We start from the raw sequence: 25,607 nt of genomic DNA on the forward strand, positions 1-25,607 counted from the left end.
GCTTTATTAACTTGAGTGGGAATTTCAAGACTTAAATAGCTATGATGTTATTAGATGTTATTGGAACTCCAAGATAATTATATGAGCTTACTTACTTACAAATGGCTTTTAAGGAACCCGAAGGCTCATTGCCGCCCTCACATAAGCCCGCCAACGGTCCCTATCCTGTGCAAGATTAATCCAGTCTCTATCATCATATCCCACCTCCCTCAAAACCATTTTAATATTATCCTCCCATCTACGTCTCGGCCTCCCTAAAGGTCTTTTTCCCTCCGGTCTCCCAACTAACACTCTATATGCATTTCTGGATTCGCCCATACGTGCTACATGCCCTGCCCATCTCAAACGTCTGGATTTTAAGTTCCTAATTATATGAGCTAACTTCCTCAATAATATTACCTTCAATTTCTAGCTTACAACTTCTAAGAAATTTATTAAATTACGGTAAGTCATTTCCATATTGTGTTTTCGACCGATGGTTGCAAATCTGTGAAGAAGTCGCTGCAGATAATCTTCATTCTCTGCGACAAGTAGGCCTACGGCATCATAATCAGCGTAACACACAATTGATATTGTTCTTGTTCCCATACTATATCCATTTTCAGACTTAACTTTCTTTATAAGTTGATCCATTATCATATTGAATAAGAGGGGACTCTGAGAGTCGCCCTGACCAATACTGATTTCTACATTTATGGGATTTGTAGTTAGCCCTTTGGTTTTATCACAGTCGCATTTCCTTTATATATGTTTCCTATTACATTGATAAGAGATTCTGATACAGATTTTTCCTTCAGCACTTGCATTACATCCGATAGCCGTACATTACCGGAAGCCTTTACTACAGTAGTGTATATTCCAGTCTGTCTGTGCAAGCGCACGTCAAGGGCAGATTGCACTGCCCGCTGGTCACTTCTCTTCCCCTACAAGGACGCATCGACAGAGGGAAAGCGTGCAAAGTTTGTCATGCACAAGCCAGATAGAGAGGAAATTTGCCTGTAGAGTTGTAGCTGGAAATAATTGATCTTTCACTTACTACATCATTGAAATGGGTGTATAATAACAACTTTCTTAGCTTCATAATTCCTTAAATTATGAAATGTAACCGCAAATTCTTAAATTTGCAGCGAAAATAATTACAAAATGTTACTATTTTCAGCAGCACATACGTAGGCGTACAGGTATAGAGACAATGATGTTATATTCTATCAGTTTGAGTAGTTTTACACGTGGACGCAGTCATTTTCAAACTACTCATTTAGTATTCAAAATTACAAGTAACTTCTGGTTGGTTATTAAAAATCGCATATATAACATCTTCTGTTGTGAAATAATTTTATCGCATTTATTAAAAAGATAATGAAAAGTGTAAAGAATTAATGTAACTTGATTTGATTTAAAGTTCATTTTGTTCACTATGTCCTTTAGTCACTGCTATCTGTACAGCAATATACCGTAAACTGCAGCAAGGAGTATGCGGAGTAATCAAAGATCGTTCATGCGCTGTTTCTTATGCATCCCTGATTTTTTAAATCTACAAAACACATATAGACCTATGCTGTTCTACTAAATTCAACTGACTCCTCTACAATTGAAGACTTCGGGTGTAAATAATGATAACCCACATTTACAAATTGCATTCATTTTAATTTTTACTGCAAACACGAGAGGATTATCATATTTTTCAAGCAATATAATCCAATCAGACGGCCTCCAGATATGGAGGGTAGCTGTGAATATATTGAATAAATAGTCGCGGACAGCCGATGAGGGGTGGTCCTCCAGCTTGGGGCTTGGGCGAAGGGCTAACAACCCATCACCGTAAAAAAAGCTTGTTACGAATCCTTCAAATAAGCCTCGGAATGAACTGATTCTCTGGCACGACCACGGCAAAGGAATAAGGTTTTGAGATTTGGTACTTGGAATGTTACAAGTCCATATAGAACAGGAGGGGTAACGTTAGTAGCAAAAGAACTAGCTATATATGGAATAGACTTTGTGGGAGTACAGGAGGTTAGGTTCGATGGGAACGGCATAACACAAATAGGAGATTATTTGTTATATTATGGGGAAGGAAACGATAATCACCAATTAGGAATAGGATTCTTTATTCATAAAGGAATAAAATCAGCAGTAAAAAAGGTCGAATTTATCAGTGATCGGTTATCGTATTTAGTACTTAAGGGTAGATGGTGCGATATCGTAGTTATAAATGCTCATGCCCCTACAGAAGAGAAATACGACCATATAAATGAGAGCTTCTATGAGGAATTGGAACAGACTTTTGATCAGTTGCCTAGATATCACATGAAAATTTCATTGGGGTATTTCAATGCTAAAGTAGGACGGGAGGATATTTTTAAACCGATTATTGGAAAAGAGAGCCTACACATAACTAGTAATGACAATGGAGTTAGGTTAGTCAACTTTGCCACATCAAAAACATTTAATTGCCAAAAGTATAACATTCCTCCATAAGGATATACATAAATATACTTGGCCTTCTCCAGATGGATTGACACATAACCAGATAGATCACATCTTGATAGATAAACGAAGACATACTAGTATAGTAGACATTCGAACCTTCAGGGGGACAGACTGTAATTCTGACCATTATTTGGTAATTGGAGAACTAAGAGAAAGACTATCAGTAGCCAAGCGAGTAGAGCAATAAGTTAATAGTAAAAGATTCCATATTCCGAAATTAAAGGACGAAGAAACTAAGCAACATTATCAGGTCGAAATTTCAAATAAGTTTGCAGTATTAGCAAGTTCCGACAAAGTTGAGGAAGATTAGCATGTGGGAAAATATCCGAGATAATATCATAATTGCAACTGAATAGAGCATAGGTTATTATGAAACTAAGAAAAAGAAACCGTGGTTCGATGAAAATTGTTGCATGGGTACTAGAAAGAAGGAAACAGGCAAAAATTCAAATTCTTACAGGATCCAGTTGAGGCGAATAGAGATAATTATTTCAATAAAAGACGGGAAGCAAATCGTACGCTTAGGGATAAAAAGAGAGATTACTTGAAGGAAGCACTGAATCAGGTAGAAACAAATAGTAAAATTAAAAACATTAGAGATTTACTGTATATAAGGGCAAAAAATAATTCAAGAATGGATATCAGGCAAGGGTAAACGTAAGCAAGGATAAGAGTGGTGACTTGTTTGCAGACGCTCATTCAGTCCTGAACAGATGGAAAAACTATTTTGGACAACTCCTAAATATACATAGGCCAAATAGAAATGATCGGGACGAAATTGAAAAACAAACTGCTGTGCCATTTATACCCGAACCCTCACTGAAGTCGAAATTGCGGTAGAAAATCAGAAAAATTATAAGTCTCCAGGTATCGATCAAATTCCAGCAGAATTAATACAAGAGGGTGGAAACGCATTATCCAACGAAATTTATAAGCTTGTACTTGCTATTTGGGAAAAGCAAATTGTACCAGAACAATAGAAGAAGTCCATAATCGTACCTATCATTAAGAAGGGGGAGAAGAGTAACTGTATTAACTTTCGAGGAATATCACTTTTGTTGACGTCGTACATAATTTTGTCCAATATTCTTTTGAGAAGATTAACGCCATATGTAGATGAAATTATTGGGTATCATCAGTGTGGTTTTAGGCGTAATAGATCAACTATTGACGAGATATTTTGTATTTGACAGATAATGGAGAAAAAATGGGAGTATTAGGGTACAGTGCATCAGTTATTCATAGATTTGACTCGGTTAAGGGAGAAGTTTTATATGATATTCTTATTGAATTTGGTATTCCCAAGAAACTAGTTCGATTAATTAAAATATATCTCAGTGAAACGTACAGCAGAGTTCGAATAGGTCAGTTTCTGTCATATGCGTTTCCAATACACTGTGGGCTAAAGCAGGAGATGTACTATCACCTTTAATTTTTAACTTTGCTCTAGAGTATGCCATTAGGTAAGTCCAGGATAACAGAGAGGGTTTGGATTTGAACGGGTTACATCAACTGCAAGTCTATGCGGATGACGTGAATATGTTAGGAGAAAATCCAGAAACGATTGGGGAAAACAAGGACATTTTAATAGAAGCAAGTAAAGAGATAGGTTTGCAAGTAAATTCCGAAAAGACAAAGTATATGCTTATGTCTCGTGACGGGAATATTGTACGAAATGGAAATATAAAAATTGGAAATTTATCTTTTGAAGAGGTGGAGAAGTTCAAATATCTTGGAGCAACAGTAACAAATATAAATGATAGTCGGGAGGAAATTAAACACAAAATAAATATGGGAAATGCCCTTTATTATTCGGTTGAGAAGCTTTTATCATCCAGTCTGCTACCAAAAAATCTGAACGTTAGAATTGATAAAACAGTTATATTACGGGTTGTTCCGCATGGTTGTGAAACTTGGACTCTCACTTTGAGAGAGGAACATAGGTCAAGGGTGTTTGAGAACAAAGTGCTTAGGAAAATATTTGGGGCTAAGAGGGATGAAGTTACAGGAGAACGGAGAAAGTTACACAACACAGTACTGCACGCATTGTATTCTTCACCTGACAAAATTAGGAACATTAAATCCAGACGTTTGAGATGGGCAGGGCATATAGCACGTATGGACGAATTCAGAAATGCATATAGTGTGTTAGTTGGGGGGCCGGAGGGAAAAAGACCTTTAGGGAGGCCGAGACGTAGATGAGAAGATAATATAAAAATGGATTTGAGGGAGGTGAGATATGATGATAGAGAATGGATTAATCTTGCTCAGGATAGGGACCAATGGCGGGCTTATGTGAGGGCGGCAATGAACCTTGAGGTTCCTTAAAAGCCAGTAAGTAAGTAAGCAAGTGTGTAAGTAAGTAAGTAAGTATAATCTAATCATTTTTAGATATTTTCTTAATTATTTAACCAAATCAAAGATAATGTGGGTTATAGGTTGTTAACCATAAAACTTTCAATCTCTATTTTCAGGGTTATCACTATTTACCCTCGAGGTCACAATTTGTTGTACAGTTGTCAAAAAAAAGTGGCCGTACTCGTGAACAGCGAATATTTTCAAAGTCCACTTCGGGTCGCGGCGATGTTACACGATGCATGTGCTTGTACAAGCAGTTACGGAACTATGAAAGTGTTCCATATCTGCGCCTCGTAGACCAGCGGTAGAGTGCTTGTTTAATGATTCAAAGGTTGTGGGTTAGGGGCCTTCTTGAAGTTTTCATTTTTTTAATCGTTCTTTATCGATGTAAATGATATTCAAATTACCATTTATATCCGGTTATCGTTCTTTATGGATATCACGTTATTTATATTTTGTTATCGTTCTTTAGAGATATGAATAAAATTCAGGTCATCATTTGTATTCTGTTATCGTTTTATAACGATATGAATAATAATTATTATTGTATCTCCAATGGGGGTTAGCCCTATTTTACATATGTATGTTAGGGCTATAGTTTTATACACAAAAAGGATAAGCATAAAGAGAAATAGAAAAGAAAATTAAATTAGCTTACGCGATGTAAACAAAACATAAACAATCCGTAAATAGGCATTGCGATTGCAAAACAAATATCAGTTATCAATTTGAAACATACAAAAACATTAACAACACACATACGTAACACTTCTATAACACAAATATGCAGCTTTCCGTGCCATACGTCATAAATTAATACACAATAGTCGCACAAACACAATCAAACTATAATTACGACATTGCGACGACATCAAGCATCCCATAACTGACTCACATACATAACAAATCAAGCATCCGTTGCAACACATACACTTCAACATAGTAATCACACTTTTAAAAGTTACAAATTTGGCTCCAAGAAGAATAAATAGGACACTGTTACTAATTACTATTCTTCTACAATTTCTTAAATACATCTGTAATAAATCTGTGAAATTCCGATATGAATAATATTCAGTTTTTTATATTGTTATCGTTCTTTAGCGATATAAATAATATTCAAGTTATCATTTATATTCTGAATTCCTTCATTAGCATTATAAAATAATATTCAAGTTATTTATATTGTTATTATTCTTTCGCATTATAAATAATCTGTATTTTATGTAAGTAATTATTATAACACAAATGAACATCTTTCTTTGTAAAATAGGTTATTTTATTTAGATAATTAAATACGTATTATATAATATCTTATATTAATTAAACAAACCGATATTTATCATTTATATTCTGTTATCGTTCTTTAGTGATACTGTATAAATAATATTCAAGTTATTTATATTGTAATCGTTTTTAGCGATATAAATAACCTAAATTTAATATTAGGTTTGGAAAAATCCAGTTGCATAATACTGGTATTGGTTTTTCTTTTTGTATTATTACATTATACTATCTTGAACCACAATAAAATGAAAAGGAGTAACGAGGAATTGAACCTGAGACGTTGACATCTAACTCCCGACGTTCGTCCTCTGAGCTACGAGAGCAAAAGTGTGGAAACATTTTCGGAAAAATTGGCCCAACCACACTCTAAGATTTTCTGATGATTCGTAGAAGCTAGTCCAGGATGCGGGGGGCAAAGGCTAATTAAGATTTCCCGGTCTCTGATCGGGTCAAACATCCTGGTAGAATTAATATTTAACCCTTGCCGTGACTTTCGGTGAAGTCCGGAGGGCCCAATTAGTCAAATCCACTCTCCTCATCTCCACGCTTGGGCCCCCTGGAATTTAATAAGATGCGAAAGAGATAGTGGTGTGCGGAAAGCAACGGGATGTTACCGCATTTAGGCCTATCCTACCCAAGAAAAACTGCAAACATGAACAAAGGAAGCTTTTAATAGAAGAAGAAGGATCTTCTGCGGACCTGTGGAAAAAGAACTAAGGAAGAGACTAGTGAAGTGCTTTGTGTGGAGTGTGGCATTGTATGGGGAAGGAACATGGACATTACGACGAAATGAAGAGAAACGAATTGAAGCATTTGAAATGTGGATGTGGAGAAGAACGGTGCGTGTAAAGTGGACAGACAGAATAAGAAATAAAGTTGTGTTTGAAATGTGAGTGAAGAAAGAATGATGCTGAAACTGATTAGAAAGACAAAAAGGAATTGGTTGGGTCTCTGGTTGAAAAGAATAATAGACGACATCAGGATATGTGGATCATATGCGGAGACTAAGAGGAAGGCAGAAAATAGGAAAGATTGGAAATTGCTGGGTTTGCAATGAAAGACCTGCCCATGGACAGAACATTTATGTGTGTATGTTCAGAATGCCTGGAATATCGTGTCTAAGAACAGTCGCTATTTGCAAAGACTAGTCAATTCCATGCCCACTCGACTGCAAGATGATCGAGATAAGAGGAAGATAGACTAAATATTGAATTGTGGCTTTTTGTTTTGTTTTTTGAATGCTTAATTGTTTGAATGTTTTAAGGATGACGCCAGTAAATTTGTTTTGTTTATGCCACGAAAGATATTTTTATTGAGAATAAAATCTTTTTTCTTTCCATTTGCAGCCACAATATCATAATGATAATGATAAAGTCATGGCATAATATATTAATGAACCTGATGTTAATTACTAAAATAATCGTAAAAGAGAAAAGAGCCATTATGTATAGTTTGGCTCTCTCAAAAACATGAGAAAAATGAACATGAAAAGCATGAGGTTGTAGTCGAACGCAGGACCTCATGAATAAGAGGCCTGAACGCTACCATTACGCTATCGAATAACACACAGTATACTTCAATTATAACTGTAGATATCAGGCAACGTGGTCCAACAACATGTAACATCGCCTGTCTCCGATTTGTAGCGAAGATACCCGAAGGGAACTTTGTTTCAGGAGATCGGCCACTTTTTCTTTTGACAGCTGTACAATAAATATGGCATTCACAAAAAGTCTTCCTCTACGGAATGCTTGCTGTTCGGCAGATAGGATATAATCTGTTGCAATCTAGTTTAAATTATTTTGATAAAAAATTCAGTATAGTGTTCAACAGGGTAAATGCCTGTGTAATTATCAGGTTAAAATTTATCGCCTTTCTTATACAATGGGATGGTTAAACTTGTTTTCAAATCTATGGCTATTTTACCTGAAGATAATAGGCCTATATTTTTTAACACTGTAGTTAATTCATATGTCAGCTTTTGTCCAAAATATTTCAGCTCTATTATCTAATTATATTACTGGATATGTTGTACTCATCCTGCCTGTGGTAATTAGTAATCCATGGCGCGACAGCTTATGAAGGTTCAAGGCCGATCAGCAAACTGCTGGCCTCACGTGCACATGCTCAGCATTTAACCAGAACGCATGTAAGGTGTGGTCAGCACGATAATTCAGCCCCAGTCGTTATAGGTAGTTTTCGTAATAAGATTTCGCTACCTATCGTAGGTTCTCATTCATCACGATACTGGGTGGCCACTGGTCTCATATACTAGTCAAAATTACATGAGAAAATTACTTTCCTACAAGGACTCGAACCAACGCTCATTCCGTGAGTCCAAGCATGATGCCTTGAATCACGACACTACGGCGCGGTATCCTGGTTGCGGTGATATATATTTAATCCTTAAATTCTCCCTTATTATCTCAAACTCCAATTGAAATTATACTGATAATCATTTTTGTTCAAGGAATTTCCTTGAAAGGAGGATCCGATTCAAATTATTATAACAATCAGATTATAACTCTTGAATCAACCAAAAGTTGTAATGATAACGATGGGTAACCATAAATGGAATTTGGATGTACGAAGGAAGAAGAAACATTTTCGGTTTCTTAAAATTGCACACTAAACCTGAAAAAAGTAGCAGAAAATATGGAGAAGGATAGATTATCACGACTCAAAATCTGTTGAATAGTGATTATGAATGTCGTCGCTTAAGAACCAATTCCGCGTAACTGACAAAATGTAAATTTTACAGGAGAAGGAAAAAACTGAATAAAAACCATAAAAATAACGGAATAGTCTTGAAAAGTGATATATGGCTATGAAATAGTTTAACTAATTTATAACTAAGTGAAAATGGATGATCATGGCTGTAGACATTTGGCCATGTCACTTACGCGGTATTGGAACTCTGCCGTTGACTACATTTTGTTAGTTACGCGGTATTGTGAGACAACTTCAGCAGCTTCAAGACATACTCGTATGTTGACAAGCGTTTACTTTACACTAAAACTACCTTCTGGAAATCTTATTTGTGCTCTTGTATATGTCAATGTGTTATCTGAATTGTTGTCCTACCACCTGACTTGAGGTCAAGGTCGGTAGGCTGTAGCTTGAATCAGCACTAGATTACGTTCCAGACAATGATTGCTGCATTCTTAGTCAGTCAAATGCTGAAACTATGGGAAAGGAAAAACGAAGACACAGTTCAATGTTTATAATAATAATAATAATAATAATAATAATAATAATAATAATAATAATAATAATAATAATAATCTGTTACTAGGTACTTTATTTTCACACTACGTATTTGAATAGATAAGTAGAATTGTTACTAAAACGTTGCTGACAAGTATAATTTGATAATAAAATAATTAATAATAGGTATATTATTATTATTATTATTATTATTATTATTATTATTATTATTATTATTATTATTATTGACAATGGACTTGACTGACTTGCGAATAATGAAAAGAAAATCATATAAAAATATAATAATGATGATAAATTTTCAGGCACAATAATGGTTAAACACACTAAATAATTATAGGACTATGCTGAAATCACAAAAAGTAATCCTTGAGTAACCCTAGTGTGGAATACTATCATAAAAACTATGGCACAATCGGTTCTACATACAATAATGTGACGGTAATTTAGGCAGGCTACTAATGCTCTTTTTTTCTGTGCTTTTGCACGAGAACATGACTTTTTTTTTTTTTTAGTGAAAGGACGCCATCAGTACTATTAGCTAACCAATATCGCACAGTTCATTCTTTAATTCCCAATGTACACAGAAACATCATTTTGCAAATCTGAATTTTTTTCTCATCAATTTTTAGATTGTAGGCAAATGTTCTCTTTCTTCTCGATTCAGAATTTGTACTGCCAGGTCTTTTCGTAGGAGTGAAATTCACAAGATCTGATATGTGAACAGTCCGCTGTCCCCAAGTCATAGTTTTCCAGAGTCCCTGAAAGATGTGTCTTCTCTCATTAGGAATTAAATTACAGCCTCTTACTTTCGAATTTTGGCACATTTTATAACTACTCTCTGGCCTCAAATTCCTTGCATCTCTTCCCGTATCATGTGTCACTTTGCCATCTTTCGACCTCTTGTAGCTAAGATAAGCTTCATTTTCCATTCTAAGTTTTCTATTTTTCATATTCTTCCACTTAACCTTGTGTGGCTTTGAACTTCTTTTTCTCTTTTCTGTCAAATTTCCATGAAACGCTTGAAGATTCTTCTCTTTACCTTTTTCTGACGAATGTAAAAATGTAGAATAAGTAGCATTCACAAATTCTTCAGGGTCGTCTACATCTGAAGACGCATCCGAAATTTAGTTTAGATCCTTCATTGACGAAGTATTGTCTTCAGTTTCTGTCCTATCCTATTTATAGCGGTATTATTTTAATAGTGTTGCTTTAAATCATACCAGACTGCATAATATGATCATAACCTTACCGGTAACACAGGACGGATAATGCCTGATCTGCAGCAACCAATTTCCAGAAGGACGGCTTTCTTTTGCATTTGAATTATCAGACAGTACACCTACGAATAAGATGAGATTACTAGTGCTTATAAATGTGATATAAATGGATTAAAAACATGTGTAATAAATATTATCATCAATTTAGATCTTCCTCCTAACGGAAGAAATGGGAGGAACCAAGCTCAGGACAACTGAATGTAGCGCAAATTATTTTAGCGGCCCATTCATGATTATTTATATTACTTAAATTAGGTTTGCTGTTATGATTCCGTAACTGAAGAAAATAAACGTTTAATAACAGTGATACTTCTTATGCCATACCTTTGTTAATGTTCATAGAAGTTTCTCCCGTCTTGAATGCAGAACATAGCACAGATAGGATTTCGTTCTCGCTAAACTGACCGTCGTCCGATTCATTGTCCATTTGTTTTCTTGTATCTGTAGGCCAATATAGTAATAAAATAATTAATGTATTATATTTCAGTGAATGAACTTGCAGTAAGATTCTGCGTTAATTCAGCTCAACTAACATTCATTTGACATTAGTGAAATAATTCTATTATATTTACCTTTTAAATAATTGAAACTGAACACTTCTTTAATCTTCTCAGAATATTACACAGTGTTGACACAATTTTACAAGGCAGTAAAGAGAACCAGCTTCCGTACTGATGGCGCGCAGGGAGTAGACATATCTGTTGTCAGATACGCGGTATTTCCAACAGACTTCTCGTGACTTCAGATACTCGGTATTGTACCCCCTCCTTCGCACGCAGGCCATTCATGCAATCAAATTCCCGCTCTTGTCAATGCATGCAGATGATAGTGGAGGTACCATCTGTGCAAAAAAACAGTTTTGACCAAAATGTCAGTTACGCGGTATTGGTTCTTAAGCGACGATGTAATGATTAGGATCTTTAGGGATCTTTTTTTCTCATTTCTCATGGTATTATATAGCTCAAGTTGTTCAATCCATTTTTCCTTGCCTTGCAATATTTCTCTTTCTGGAAGGTCTATAAAGGACTAATAGCACGATGGTCTTCCACTACTTCAACGCTTTCTTTACATTTCTTTCTCTATTCCTTTATATTGTTAATATAAAATGTTTAAAGTTTTACTTTCTGGAAGATTATTTGTTTTAGAAAACCTACAGAGAGAAATATGTACATTGCAAAACTTAGAAAAAGATATTGTAAGTACAGATAGCTTATCATCGAAAAAAATACAGAACAGTCGGTATTTTGCATCAATTGAAATGCGAATTAAAATTATAGCAAATAAACTTCCGAAAGAATTGTCAAAATTTTATTACCTGGACTGTGAAATGTCGTACAGAATTAAAATATATCCTCACAAAAATTACAAATAACTTCACATATATAGCCTACCTGAAATAGTTAATTTAGTGAACACTTCTAAAATAAAAATGTACAATGCACAAGTCAAAACAAGAAGATAAGAATAGACTCAAACCAGTTAAAATGAGAGTGGACGCACACATTTGATCCAGAAGGAAAACAATGACATTTCAGAAGAAGTGTAAGGAAATTCCGTCATTAAAAAAATTAAAGTACAAGACATACTTCGAAAATAAGTACCAGGAAAATGCTTGGAATAATCGAGAGAATATCAAAACGTTACAGAGAAAAAGGTCACCCTTGAAGACTCTATTGGTTGAGACCAAAAGATAAATAATTCACGAGTTTCGATGATGATGATGATGATGATTATGATAATGATGATGATGATCATGATGATGATGAAGTGTTTTTCATGTAATTTAGCTTCGAAATCTCATTTATAATATTTCAATTTATTCTTTCTCTTCAAAGACATAAATTCGAAAGCGTATGTCAACAAGAATATTACCATAGATTTGTATCTTTCAGTTTGAGTATTTTGCATTGTACTGCATAACAACTACAAAAATAATCTATTCTACTTGTATTTAGGTGGTAGAATGGAGATTATGTAACAATAATGAAATAGAGTAGCAGTAATAGGCGAAGTATTCAAGAAAACTCCGAGTCACGGTCACTTAATTCACTAAGAATATCACTGAACCTACCAAAATAGGAACTCTGAATTTTATGTTAGTATGCCGTGGGCTGCACAGATTGTGATACTATCACTGTCTTGTAGTTTTATTTCTACTACCTGATTCTGCGAAGTTCCCAACACTGCTTGGTGCTGTGTTCAAAAAGTCGGTTAAAAATCGCTGAGACTTGGTTGGCTGAAGACGTCTGGCTCTCGGGTTTGGAGTGACCGTCAAGAGGGCACGTCGCGGCTCGACTCAAGTGACGCCATGTTCTATTTTTTACGATATTCAACGATAGTTCAGCCTTCCTTTGAGATCCACAGTCCTCGAAGGCCTTACCCAGTGAGATAATTAAGATCAAATGCATTATAACAGGTACCTTAGCTGAACGGCTAAAGCAAAGTATTTTAACTCGGGAAAGACTTGTTCAAATTTCGTCAAAATATAATTTGTGCTGGACATATAACAGTCTTTGAACATTTTTCGGGGGAGTACTTCCATTTCCCCTGCCATAACTTCACCACTTATCCATTAATATCCACTATCACATAGATATGGCTTACACATGGGCCATCAAAGGAAAATTCTATGACGGTGAAATGATTTACAGTTTTGGCACATTACCCGTGAGCCAAGAATGTCCGCCGTTGTAAAAAAACACAATAGAATATCCTTGAACAAACCCAGAAACAAAATTTGGGTCATCTAATTTTATCAAGTTTCAGATACAACACATTGCGCATCTGCAGTAAACAAGGGCGCCTAAATGGATGCTACTTGTGGACACTCTTGCGAAGCTTGTTGCCTACATAGAGGATGCTATCAAGACTGGGCCCATTTTTTAATTCCATGTCCGTGCAGTCGTCCTGAACTGAAAGTCTCGTACAATTAACTACCTCGGAATATAATTATATGAATTAAATTATTTCTCTTAAGATGTTGTCCACAGGGATAACTGGGCGGTGCACACACGGGATTACATAGCTCTGTTTAGTACATGTAAGCAAGGGAGCAAATCGATTTTGCAGTTACCAACATAGCCCAGGCAGTAACGCGATTGTCTACTGACCCGAAACTGTGCTCGGACGTAGGTTCGAATCTCGCTTGGGCTGATTATTTGACCGAGTTCTTCTGAAGTTTTTTACAAATGTTAGAGAATATCGTGACGAAACTTCCGTCTCATCTCGCTAGCACCAATTCCATCGACGCTAAATAACCTCGCAATTGATCCAGCGTCATTAAAAACAGATATAAAAATCGAATTTTTAATGTACCAATAAGATACTTCTTTTAACATACCGTAATACTTTCTTCTCAGCAAATTACCTATAACGCTATCAATGTTATTAGCCTACAGAATAAACAATTAATTTGAGCGACACTGTTTTCCAAGTTCAAACCAGGCAGCAATTTTTCTCTTTTGCAATAACGCTAAGCGGCTGCGCGGCATTTTATCATTCCAGTCTATCACAACAATGTGTATTGGTATGGCCGTGTGCCATTATCCTTGGCGTATAGAAGGCCATGCTCCAGGACATTTTAGGTTGGTATCAAGTGCACATTACACATGGATAATTAGTAACTTCCTCTGGCGGCGGGGGGAGGGAGTGTTTGTTTCCAAATCGACTGTACGGCACCGGAAAGGGTTCTTTCTCGTGAGGATGAACATCATTTCAAAAAATTATAGGCTACAAAATAGTTGATTTTTCGATAGACTCGTTACTTATGAAAGACTCTGTATTTCTACATTTGATATTTTTTCTGTTACAATCGGTTTCACACAAGGAATTTTGAACTTAAGAGTAAAATGTGACTTCTTTGCACTTTCCAATACAGCTTTTTCTAAAGAACATAGAGTTATTATTTTATTATTATTATTATTATTATTAATATTATTATTATTATTATTATTATTATTATTATTATTATTATTACTATTATACTGTAACATTATTATTTCATCAAATTTATAGTTTTCCGATCAAATTACTCTTGTAAAAGTATTGCATCAACCATTTTACTTTGCCATCCTGATGAAAGTTCTTATCATATCATAATACACGATTACTACAATACAAGGGCACATAAAACTAGGCCCAAGGGTAAGAAATACATTCTCAATTAATGTATCAACGGAAATGTTACATTAAAACAGTCATGGAGAATTAAACAGCACTGTCGTTTCATCACATATAACACCATTAAATCTCATTTATTACTCACATTAACATGCCATACGATTTACTGGATTTGAACTCATTCTACTTAATTTTTAGAATAAAGTGCACTTAATTTAAACATAAACGTTCTATTAAAGGCGTGCACACTACAATTTATTTACATCAATTAGAATAAGAGATAAAAGAGCATGAATTTCCAAGCATAAAAATGCCATTCACGTCAACTGCTGTGACTTTGTAGATAGCGTATACGCTTCTCATCCAAGCAATTCGTGATTCGATTCCCGGCGTGGACAATAAAAGAGATTTATCTTCCGTACATGGGGCTATGTGTTTGACTCTTGTCGTGTGCTGTTTAATGTTATTCGGCAGTAGTGTTGTGCCATGTTAAACATATAACCAGAGAGGTCTGCGACGTGTCTCTGTTTGGTGTTAATCAAGAGATATACTCTTCCCTACACAGCAGCGCATTGGATTTTAAGTCGCTACGAAAAGGAGGAAGTTAAACATGAAAGCTGCGTGTGTGGCGCAAGAGCTATAATGCGTTCCATAATGTCTGACAGGAGACGTAAACATTGCCGGCAGAGGTAGGGAGGCAGATAATTGATAAACAACCAATGGCAGAGGACACAGTCCAGGGTTATCTTGACATTGGGCGGAGGGAGAATGCTTCAGACCGCTAAACGTCTAGATAAGCGTGGGATGTAACCTCTGTCATTGGTTGTTAAGCAATTATCCGCCTCTCTATCTCTGCGGTCAATACTTACGTCTCCTGTCAAACAATACGGAACGCAGTACAGAGCTCTGATGTTCCATCCAGCGGCCAGGCCGTCATGGAATTCTAGTGGACAAAACAGATGTTGCAGAAGGATTTTCTAGGGGCATTCCCCTTTCCCTCTATCATTCCACCAACACTCTCCGCCTCCCCTCATTTCATCTATCACCTGCAATAGTTAAAAAGAGGCTCGGGTAAAGTCTCGGAGGTAGTAAGGATTTCCGATATCGATAGGCTTATAGGAAAGGCAGGATTTCGAACCCTAGGGTTTATCAGGCACTCGTCTGAGGATGGGATCTGGCTCTGGCAGGATTGAAGTAGGATGACCTACCTGTCAGTATCGGATTCACAAATGCCAGCACGTTCACCTGTCTAACTTGGACAATCATCGCAAATATAAAGCGCACAATGAGTCAGTGCAACGTCCAGCCGTCAGAAAACCATTACAGGCCATGCAACATGAAAGTACTGTACATGCTTCCTACTATGCAGGTTATTTGAGCCTATTTTGCATATTTGTACACAAGCAGTTCGCCGCAATTGCTCTGTCGATATTGTTTGCGCTACGAAACCAAGCGGACCGTCTTTCGATTCTCGTCGGGGGCAGAGATTTATCTCTATTCTACAGGACTGACGTTTGTCCGTTGTTTTGTATTTGTCCTGTGACGTCTTCACGGTGCCCTAAATTGTGATAGTCTCATAGTTAGAAAGGCTCGCAATGAGAGAGAGTCCGCAGTTGGACCCAAATATAATTTTTATTTTTTCTTTATTGCTCTATATACACTTTTAATATTTTTATAATCACTTTATAACTTCTTTACTGTTTTATCTTTTTAGGAAATTTTCTGGCTGACTAGTTTCGAAGTGTTATTCTTCACTAGGCTTCGGACAATGAAGAATATCACTTTGAAACTAGTAATCCAGGTAATTTCCTAAAATGTTAACACAGTAAAGAAGTTGTAAAGTTAGTCAGTGATAATTGTTATGCTCCAATACACCGCACTGGATTATTGTAATAGGCACAAATTGAGGGGGTGAAACAAGCATAAGAAAGGAACAAACAAAATACATGAAATGGAACAATTAAAATTGTTCAAAATTAATGGATGAAGGAACATTCTTGCATCATACTGCACAACTGTTTAATATGCTGTGCTTATTTTCAGTCTCTGAAACGATTAACCAGCAAGCGACGTGTCGTTTCTGTCACTCAAAACTGTATTGCCACAAAATAACACGGGATTCAAAGTTTTTTTCAGAGTTTTAATACTTCCAGCATTGTCATTAAAGTATGGATATTTCGAAATGCTTTCTGTGCTATTTAGTAATCCCAGTGATAAATATTTAACAAAGAAAAACTGATCGTTGACGTAAAAAATGCCACATAACTCACTTGATCTGGCATAGTTAGTTATGCTATGGTGGGTGCGTGGTCTAGACCATTGGTTTCCAATTGGTGGTCCGCGCACTCCCGGGAGTCCACTAATCTATTCACGAGATATGCGGCACTACCCGTAAGGAAAATTTTCATGGATGAAGTGCGAACTTTTCTCACAGTCCTTACAGATTAACGGGTTAGGTACAGCTCAAGGTCCGTGGACGGTAGGTCGCTATCGCTCTCACAGGTCCCTTCATAACAGCCTTTAAAGAGAAAGTGAAGCGCTGTAAATCTGTGACTTCACCACGGGTACACACTCCACTGTCAACCCCTTGGCTTGTGCTGCCTTTATTAGTAATTACTGGAATTTAGAAAACGCGGGGTGTGTTTATGATTTTGTATAGACCTTGCTAGTGTGCTATTTATAATAGGCCTATATTGTTGCTATTATAGCATGCAAAATGCCAATTTGTGTGGTGAGCGAGTGTCAGAATTATAGCAGGAAAACTAAAGGCTTGGGAGATTAAATGTTATCGAAAAGATTAATTTAATTTTGAAACTGCGCGTATTTGTTCCGAACATTTCACATCTGATTCCTATGAGCGTGATTTGAAAGCCAAGCTTTTGAACATACCAGCAAAGAAGAAATTGAAATTAAACGCCCAACCATCGCTGAATTTACCAGTGTGCTATGTGAAAAACAGTGAGATAAACAGTGCTAGAAGTAAACGTGTAGAAGAGAGAACTTGCAGAAAAAAAGTTTTGTCTGAAGTAAGTGAACAATTAGATGCAAAGACAAGAGTGCTGCAGGACGACCCAGTGGGTGTGTTATCTTTCGTCTGTTCATTAGAAAATGAGGGGCTGAATCTCAAAAAAGGAAATTAAGAACTACGTATAGAACATGAAAAACTTAAATTAGACATTGAAAAGTTAGAGTCTAAATTTAAAGAATTACAAATAAAATATAAAAAGCAAGCACATTTTAGGGTCAACCAAAATTCAAACGACAAAGAAAGTGTTTAAATCGCTTAGTAAATGGAAGAGTAAAACAATTATTAGCTAAAGTGTTCACTCCAGGGCAAATAAAAATGCTTATTAGCGCGAAAAGAAAGCAAAGATGAGAAGAACAAGACATAATTCCGGCATTAGCTCAGCGAGCAATTAGTGATAAATTGTACAATCATTTGAGATCACAGGTGGGAATTCCTCTACCAAGCGTTGCTACTTTGCAGGGTTGGACAAAAAATTGCCCTTTTCTCCTGGTATTCTTACACTAGTACTGAAATTTTTAAAAGAGCAGGGGCTGTCTTTGGGTGAAATGGATAAGTTATCAGTGTTATTATTTGATGAGTTGAGTGTCAATGGTGTCATTTGTTACGATCACGAGGATCATTCGATATTGGGCCCTCACAGAAATGCTCAAATCGTAATGATCCGAGGATTGACAGGTGAGTGGAAGCAGCCCATCTATTATGATTTCGACAAAACAATGAACAGAGAGCTACTGTTTGAAATTATAACAGAAATTGAAGTGGCAGGTTTCAGAGTAGTTGCAATTGTTTCTGATCTGGGTGGTGGCAATAGAAGACTGTGAAATGAGTTGCAAATAAATGTAAATCAAACCTGCTTTTCAAATTCTGCTTCGGACGGAAATATTTGGGTTTTTGCAGATTTGCCCCACCTGATTAAGTAATTAAGAAACCATTTTAATGACAGTGGGTTTCAATTGAATGACACAATTAGGCTATAGAAAAAAATGTAATTGAACGGATTATTAAATCCGATTCTTCGGAGTTGCAATTATTCCCGAAATTACATTGGGGTCACATTACTGTGCAAGAGAATGATAGGCAAAGAATTGCACCAGCCATGGAACTTTTTTCAGATCACACTACTGCTCTGATTAAATATTTGGTACCCGAAAGTGAAGAATTTCATGAATTTTTTCAACTCATAAATGACTTCACATATGTAATGAACTCGGGAATTCCGAAAGATCCTACACACAATAAACTGAAATGTGCCTTCGGAATTAACCACAATGAACAAGTAGAGATATTAGATAGAATGGAGGAAATAATAAAAGAACTGAGAGTCAGAGGCAAAAATACTCTTCTACCTTTTCAGAATGGCTTCCTTATCTCTATTAAGAGCTTGAAAGGGTTGCATAGCGATTTAAAAGAAAAAGGAATTGATTATATAATGACCAGGAAACTCAATCAGGACGCCTGGAAAACCTATTCTCCCAAATTCGTGGGATGGGACATTTTTTATAATAACCCTCTGCCCGTCGAAGTAAAAAATTGCTTACGTCTATTGATATTAGGATGTCGACTGCCCCACCCTACAAATGCTCCAGTAGAAGATTCAGGTGGAGTAATAATAAGAAAGCAAGTTTTTCAGGATCTCGTAGACATTTCTCATGAAAACGTGAACGAAATCCCTGAGGAACTAAACTCATTAGAGATGGATATTGATGATAGAATTGACACAACAGAGCTGATGAAAAGGGAAGAACTGGAAGCGCTCAGGTATGTTGCTGGTTATATTGCTAGAAAATGTAATAACAAAAGTGCTGTTTCGGATACTAATTCCAGTCAACAATCTCCAGAATGGAGAGAGGTCGTTTCACGTGGTGGATTGGTTTATCCGTCTTCTCAGTGGATGGCAACAATTGAAAAGTGTGAAGTTATATTTAGAAAATTTCATAAAAATTCAGTCAACAGAAAAAAGAATGTAATTGGCCGTTTATTTAGATTTTTGAGGAAAAAGTTTCCAAATGAAGATCCGGAATTATTGAAGTTATTTAGTAGAGCACGGACATTTTTTAGAATTCGTTATCTAAATAGAAGGAAACAGGACATCAAAAGAAGAAACCATATGAAGCAGAAACAATGGTTGCAGAGCTGCTCGTCGCGTCCTTCACAAGACTAGGTGAGTCAGTTTAAATTTGTGAAACATTCTTAAAATAAATTGTTCTATTTGTAAAATCAGTGTTAAAATTGGGATACTTTCACTCCCCGCTGCTATTGAAAACCACTTTATTAAAATATTATAGGTTAATTTACAAAATATTCATTTAACAATTCTGTATAAAATTAATTATTAATTAGTCGAGTGTTATTAAGGGAAATTTAATACATTTTGCCTGCGTAATTTAAATTGTGTCATTCGCCAATGTAGTTTTTATTTATTCAACACTACTTTAATATAATTAATATTTTGAGGCTCGGAAACAGAAATTGATGTGTAAAATAAACTAAATATACCTATTGTGCAATGCGTATTCGTTAATAACGTTCTCTAAAATTGGACCGAAATATTCTACAGAGGTTAGAGATACAAAAGCAAGTTGGTACAATGAAGCATTCGTAATAGTTTTTATATTGCTATAAGAATTTGGAAAGTGAACGATCATTGAATTAAAAAAAAGATGGGGCATTGAAGTGGGAGCTCTATCTCTAAGCCCTTACTCTTTCAGTGTGTATGTGACCCAAACAAATATATAAATATAGGTCTTTAAATCACTTGTTTATCGGTAGAAAGTGCAACCTGGCGGGTGATGATCAAGTGCTACTTTAACAGTGTAATTGTGAGTTCGTTGATCATTTGTGTAGGAAAAGTGCTTGGATTTCAAAAGTATATTTGAATTGGTAGGTCTGTGAGTGTTGGTATCGTAAGATTCATTATAGTTGTGATATAGAATGCTAAATTGGTGAGTAAGGATCCGGTGAATTTGAATAAGTAAAATTGTTCGGCTGACGGATCGCTTCATGTCTGCAGACGTGCTCTAGTGTGCAATGAGCTGAAAAGCCATTCACATGCATCAGGGGAGAGAAGGCTTATAGGTGCGTCAGATCTAGGAGAGTGAAGCCTTATAGGTGCAATGGAGAAGACCTCGACAATGACACTGTTGTGTTAATAAAGTGTATTTTCTCAAGTGCCTATGGAAAGACCTTATTAGTGCATTTATATTCTATTAGTACTACAACCACGGAGAAAAATTTAGAGGTGCAAGTGGAGGTTAACTTGACTAATTTATCTGACATTGCTGAAATAAATGGTTATCTAAAAAAGAACACAAAGAAAAAATAATGAAATCAGTAAATGCTTTAAGGGAAAAGTTCAATAACACAATGCTGGAAAATACTGCAAAAGACAAATTAATAAAAGAACTACAAATGCAACAATCATTGCAGGCTCCAACTACACAAAATTTGTACTCAGGAGCGGTGAAAAGGAATGAGGGAAAAACAAAAGAGAAGAGAGGATTCCAACTTGTCGTAAGAAGTAAAACTCAACAAAGTTCTGAGTACATGAAAACATTAATTAAAACTAAATTAAACCCTACTGAATTGAAGGTTGGGGTAAGCTCGTTCAAGGCTCTGAAGAATGGAAATTTGGTATTTGAAACTCAAAACAGAGTAGAAACAGAAACAATCTGCAAAAACATCAATGAGAAGTGTGGTAGAGAACTAGAAGCTAATACTAAAAAGCTTAGAAAACCCAGATTGATTATATTCAATGTTCCAGAGGAACTAACAATAGAAGATGCAAGAGAGGCGATATTGCATCAGAACGACGAGCTAAATCTAAAGCAGGAAGACTTGGTCCCCAAATTTATGTTCCAGAACAGAAGCAAAAGGAAAAACCTGATCATTGAAGTATCACCACAAGCAAGGAAAATCATACTGGCTAAAAAATTGAAAATTGGATGGCACTTGTGCGGTGGTGATGACTACATAAAAGTCAATAGATGTTTTAAATGTAGCAAATTCAATCATAGGGCACAAGACTGTTAAGGAGAAATCACTTGCCCTCACTGCACAAAAAACCATGCAGGAAAGGACTGTAACACCACTACAGACCAGCACCAATGTATAAATTGTACTAACTACAACAAGTATAACAAAGATAACACAGTAGATGTGAACCATTCATCATTAGACAACAAGAACTGCAGCTGCTACCAAATGATGATAGAGAGATACAGACAAAATACTGAATATTGAAATGGTAAACCCATTAACAGCTAGCCTTAAATGCCTACAAATTAATGTACAGCATAAAAAAGTGGCTACAACCAACTTAGCTAACATGATACGGGAGTCGAACATTGATCTTGCATTTATACAGGAACCGTATACAATTAACAACAAGGTGGCAGGAATTCCAAAAACTTATAGAACATATAGTAATGGAAGCGAAAGAAAGAGAGCATAAATAATCGCAAACAACAAAGAAATGGATGTAATATTAATCTACTAACTCTCTCATGAGGACTACGTCGTTGTAGAAATAAGATCCCACCAGGATAAGATTTATGCAGCAAGCGTTTATTGTGATATCACTAAAGATATCGGAATAGACATCCGCGAGATTGAAAACATAATTAATCATGCACAAGGGGTAGGAACTATAATATGCCAACGCATATTATAGTTCCTACCCCTTGTGCATGATTAATTATGTTTTCAATCTCGCGGATGTCTATTCCGATATAGCAACTCAAGAACCACTTTGTGGCATGATACTGTAACAAACAGACGTGGGGAGATACTGGAAGATTTTCTGTTGACAAGTAATTTATATGTAATGAATGAAAACATGGCTGCCCCCACATTTGAGACGATAAGAGGGAAAAGTCATATTGATTTAACCATATGTAACAGTTTAATCCTAGGATACTTTGAGGACTGGAGGTGTGCAGAAGAAGAAATCTGTTGCGACCACAACAATATCGCATTCAAAATAAATATCAAGAAAGGTTATTACTGCGGAGAGACTGAGAACTACACAGGGTACAGATTCAACACCAAGACTGGAGACATGACGAAGTTCGATGACCGGCTAAAAGTAAATGTTTTAAACAAATTCCAATGCAAAGAAATAGAAAATGAAGACATAGAAAAAGAATTGTTGGAAAAGTTAAAAAATGTGAACTAGTAGAACTGGAAACAATAATACACGACTACCAGTCTTGTATAGTAGCAGCATGTAATGAAGCTTTTAAGAAATGCAGTCGAGGAAACTTTAGAAGAGGCAGAACAGTCCCTTGGTGGACACAGGAGCTAACGATACTCAGAAAGAAGGTTAACGCACTGAGAAGAAGATTCCAAAGAACTATGAATAATGAAGATCTGAGGATGGAAAGAAAAGGCACATACTTAGACGGGAAGAGAATATACGAGATGAAACTACACTACGAAAAACTCTCCTCCTGGAAGAAGTACTGCACTTTAACTGAAGGGTCCAATCCATGAAAAGCCATATACAAAACAGCCGCAGGGAAACTGAGAAGCCCAACTAGCCTAACTACACCCCTGAAGCCAGATGGAACATTCACTGCTGATACTGCGAGTACAATAAACCTCATGATTCATCACTTTACTCCAGATGACGACCCACTGACCGATAATCAACACCAGAGGGAAATTCGAGAATTGATGAATGGAGAAATAAATACAGAAGATGACAGAGAATTCACACAGGAAGAAATAATTCGAGTATTGAAGAAGTTTGATCCTAAAAAAGCGCCGGGAGAAGATGGCCTGACAAGCGAGATTCTTTTCCGCTCATTCAGACATTTTCCTAAATTTACAACAGAAATGTATAACGAGTGTCTAAGTAAGGGACTTTCTCCAAGAATATGGAAAACTTCCGTAATCATTTCTATTGCCAAACCTGGGAAAGAAGACAGAAAAGATGCTTCAAAATTTAGACCTATCAGCTTACTGAATATAGGAGGAAAGGTCCTAGAAAAGCTACTGATTGATAGGATACTTCACCACATCAATACCAAAAAGAAGTTCAACACAAACCAATATGGATTTACTCCTCAGAAGAGCACGATAGATGCAGCGATGGCTGTTAAAGAGACCATCGAAGAAAATACCCTAATGAACTTCACTATTGTAGTAAGTTTAGATGTCAAAGATGCGTTCGACGCAGCGTGGTGGCCCGGCATTATGGCTAACTTAAGGGAGCTATAATGCCCTAGGAATCTTTATCGCTTGTCACGAAACTACTTCTCTCAAAGGAAAGCAAGTTTAAGGCTCAACACCTATAAAATAGAGAAAGAGCTGACCAAAGGATGCCCACAAGGTTCTTGCTGCGGTCCAGGTTTATGGAATGTATTATATAATTCGTTATTAAACCTGAAATTCACGGATAAGACCAAAGTAATTGCATTTGCAGACGACTTAGTCATCCTTACAAAAGGACAAAATATAGCAGAAGCTGAAAACTTTGCTAATCAAGACCTAAAGAAAATAGAAAATTGGGCAAAAAGCTACAAAATACACTTCAACAGCGAGAAATCCAAGGTCCTAGTGGTACCAAGAAGAAGAATTGGAAATAATGGAAAAGTTAGAATCTACATGAATCATCAACCATTAGAACAGGTTAAAACCATGAAATATTTAGGAATATTTCTGGATAGTAGACTGACCTTTGATCGACATATAGAATATGTCTCGCAAAAGTGCACAGGCCTAATCCACCAACTTACAAAATCTGCAAGACTCCAGTGGGGACTAGGACACGAAGCCCTCAAAACTATCTATGGAGGTGCTATCATTCCTGTGTTAGTGTACGGAGCACCCGTCTGGGAGAAGGCACTAACAAAAGGAAATAACATCAAGAAATATCAAAGGGTCCAAAGACTGATCAACATCAAAATGGCGAAAGCATGCAGGACTCTATCTTACGATGCATCTTGTATCCTAGCTGGAGTCGAGCCAATAAAGATTATAATAGAAGAGAAGATAAACATATATAAGGCCTCACACGGATTGTTACAGGAGTACGACGAACCAGTAGATACAACACAGTGGATGCATCCTGCATAAATAATAGAGATCTGTGAAGCCACAAATGAACAATACGAAATAGAAGTGTTCACAGATGGCAGCAAAATTAATGGAAAAGTAGGAGCAGCAGCAGTTATATTTAGAAACAAAACAGTTGTCCAACAACAAAGAAACAGGCTAAATAATAAATGCTCAAATAATCAAGCGGAACAGATAGCAATCCTACAAGTTCTAAAGATAATAACGGAAATGGACATATCAAATATTGAACGAACAGTGGCAATTTACACAGACAGCAAAGTCACAATAGATTTACTGAGGAACAACGACAAACATGGATACATAATAGAGCAAATTAGGCAAAATTTTAAAATCCTCTTTAGTAAGAATTGGAAGATTAACTTTAAATGGATAAAAGTACATGTTGGCATCCATGGAAATGAAATAGCTGATAAATTAGCTAAGCAAGCAACAGAAGAAGATCACATACCAGTAATCTACAATAAAATACCTAAGAGTACAATAATAGACGCAGAGAAAAAGAAAAGCACTGAAAAATGGCAAAGGATGTGGTCAAACACAACAAAAGGAGCACTAACGAAGAGATTTTTTCCTTCAGTGACGGATAGGATGAAAATCAACATACCAGCTACATCAAACCTTGCATCAATACTAACTGGTCACGGGAAACTCAGATCTTATTACTACAGTTTCAGAATTTCGGAAAGCCCAGGATGTCCTTGCGGAGCAGCTGACCAAACAGTCGATCATCTTCTGTGGGA

The 25,607-nt window shown here is 36.2% G+C and overlaps 1 protein-coding gene across 9 annotated transcripts in view; it reads right to left on the reverse strand.

Moving 5' to 3' along the window:
- The window catches only part of Ih (hyperpolarization activated cyclic nucleotide gated potassium channel Ih), a 934,537-nt gene that overhangs the window by 403,297 nt on the left and 505,633 nt on the right, over nucleotides 1-25,607 (reverse strand). The window lies entirely within an intron of this gene.

Source organism: Periplaneta americana, chromosome 3 (genome assembly GCF_040183065.1).
Source record: "Periplaneta americana isolate PAMFEO1 chromosome 3, P.americana_PAMFEO1_priV1, whole genome shotgun sequence".
NCBI lineage: Eukaryota > Metazoa > Arthropoda > Insecta > Blattodea > Blattidae > Periplaneta > Periplaneta americana.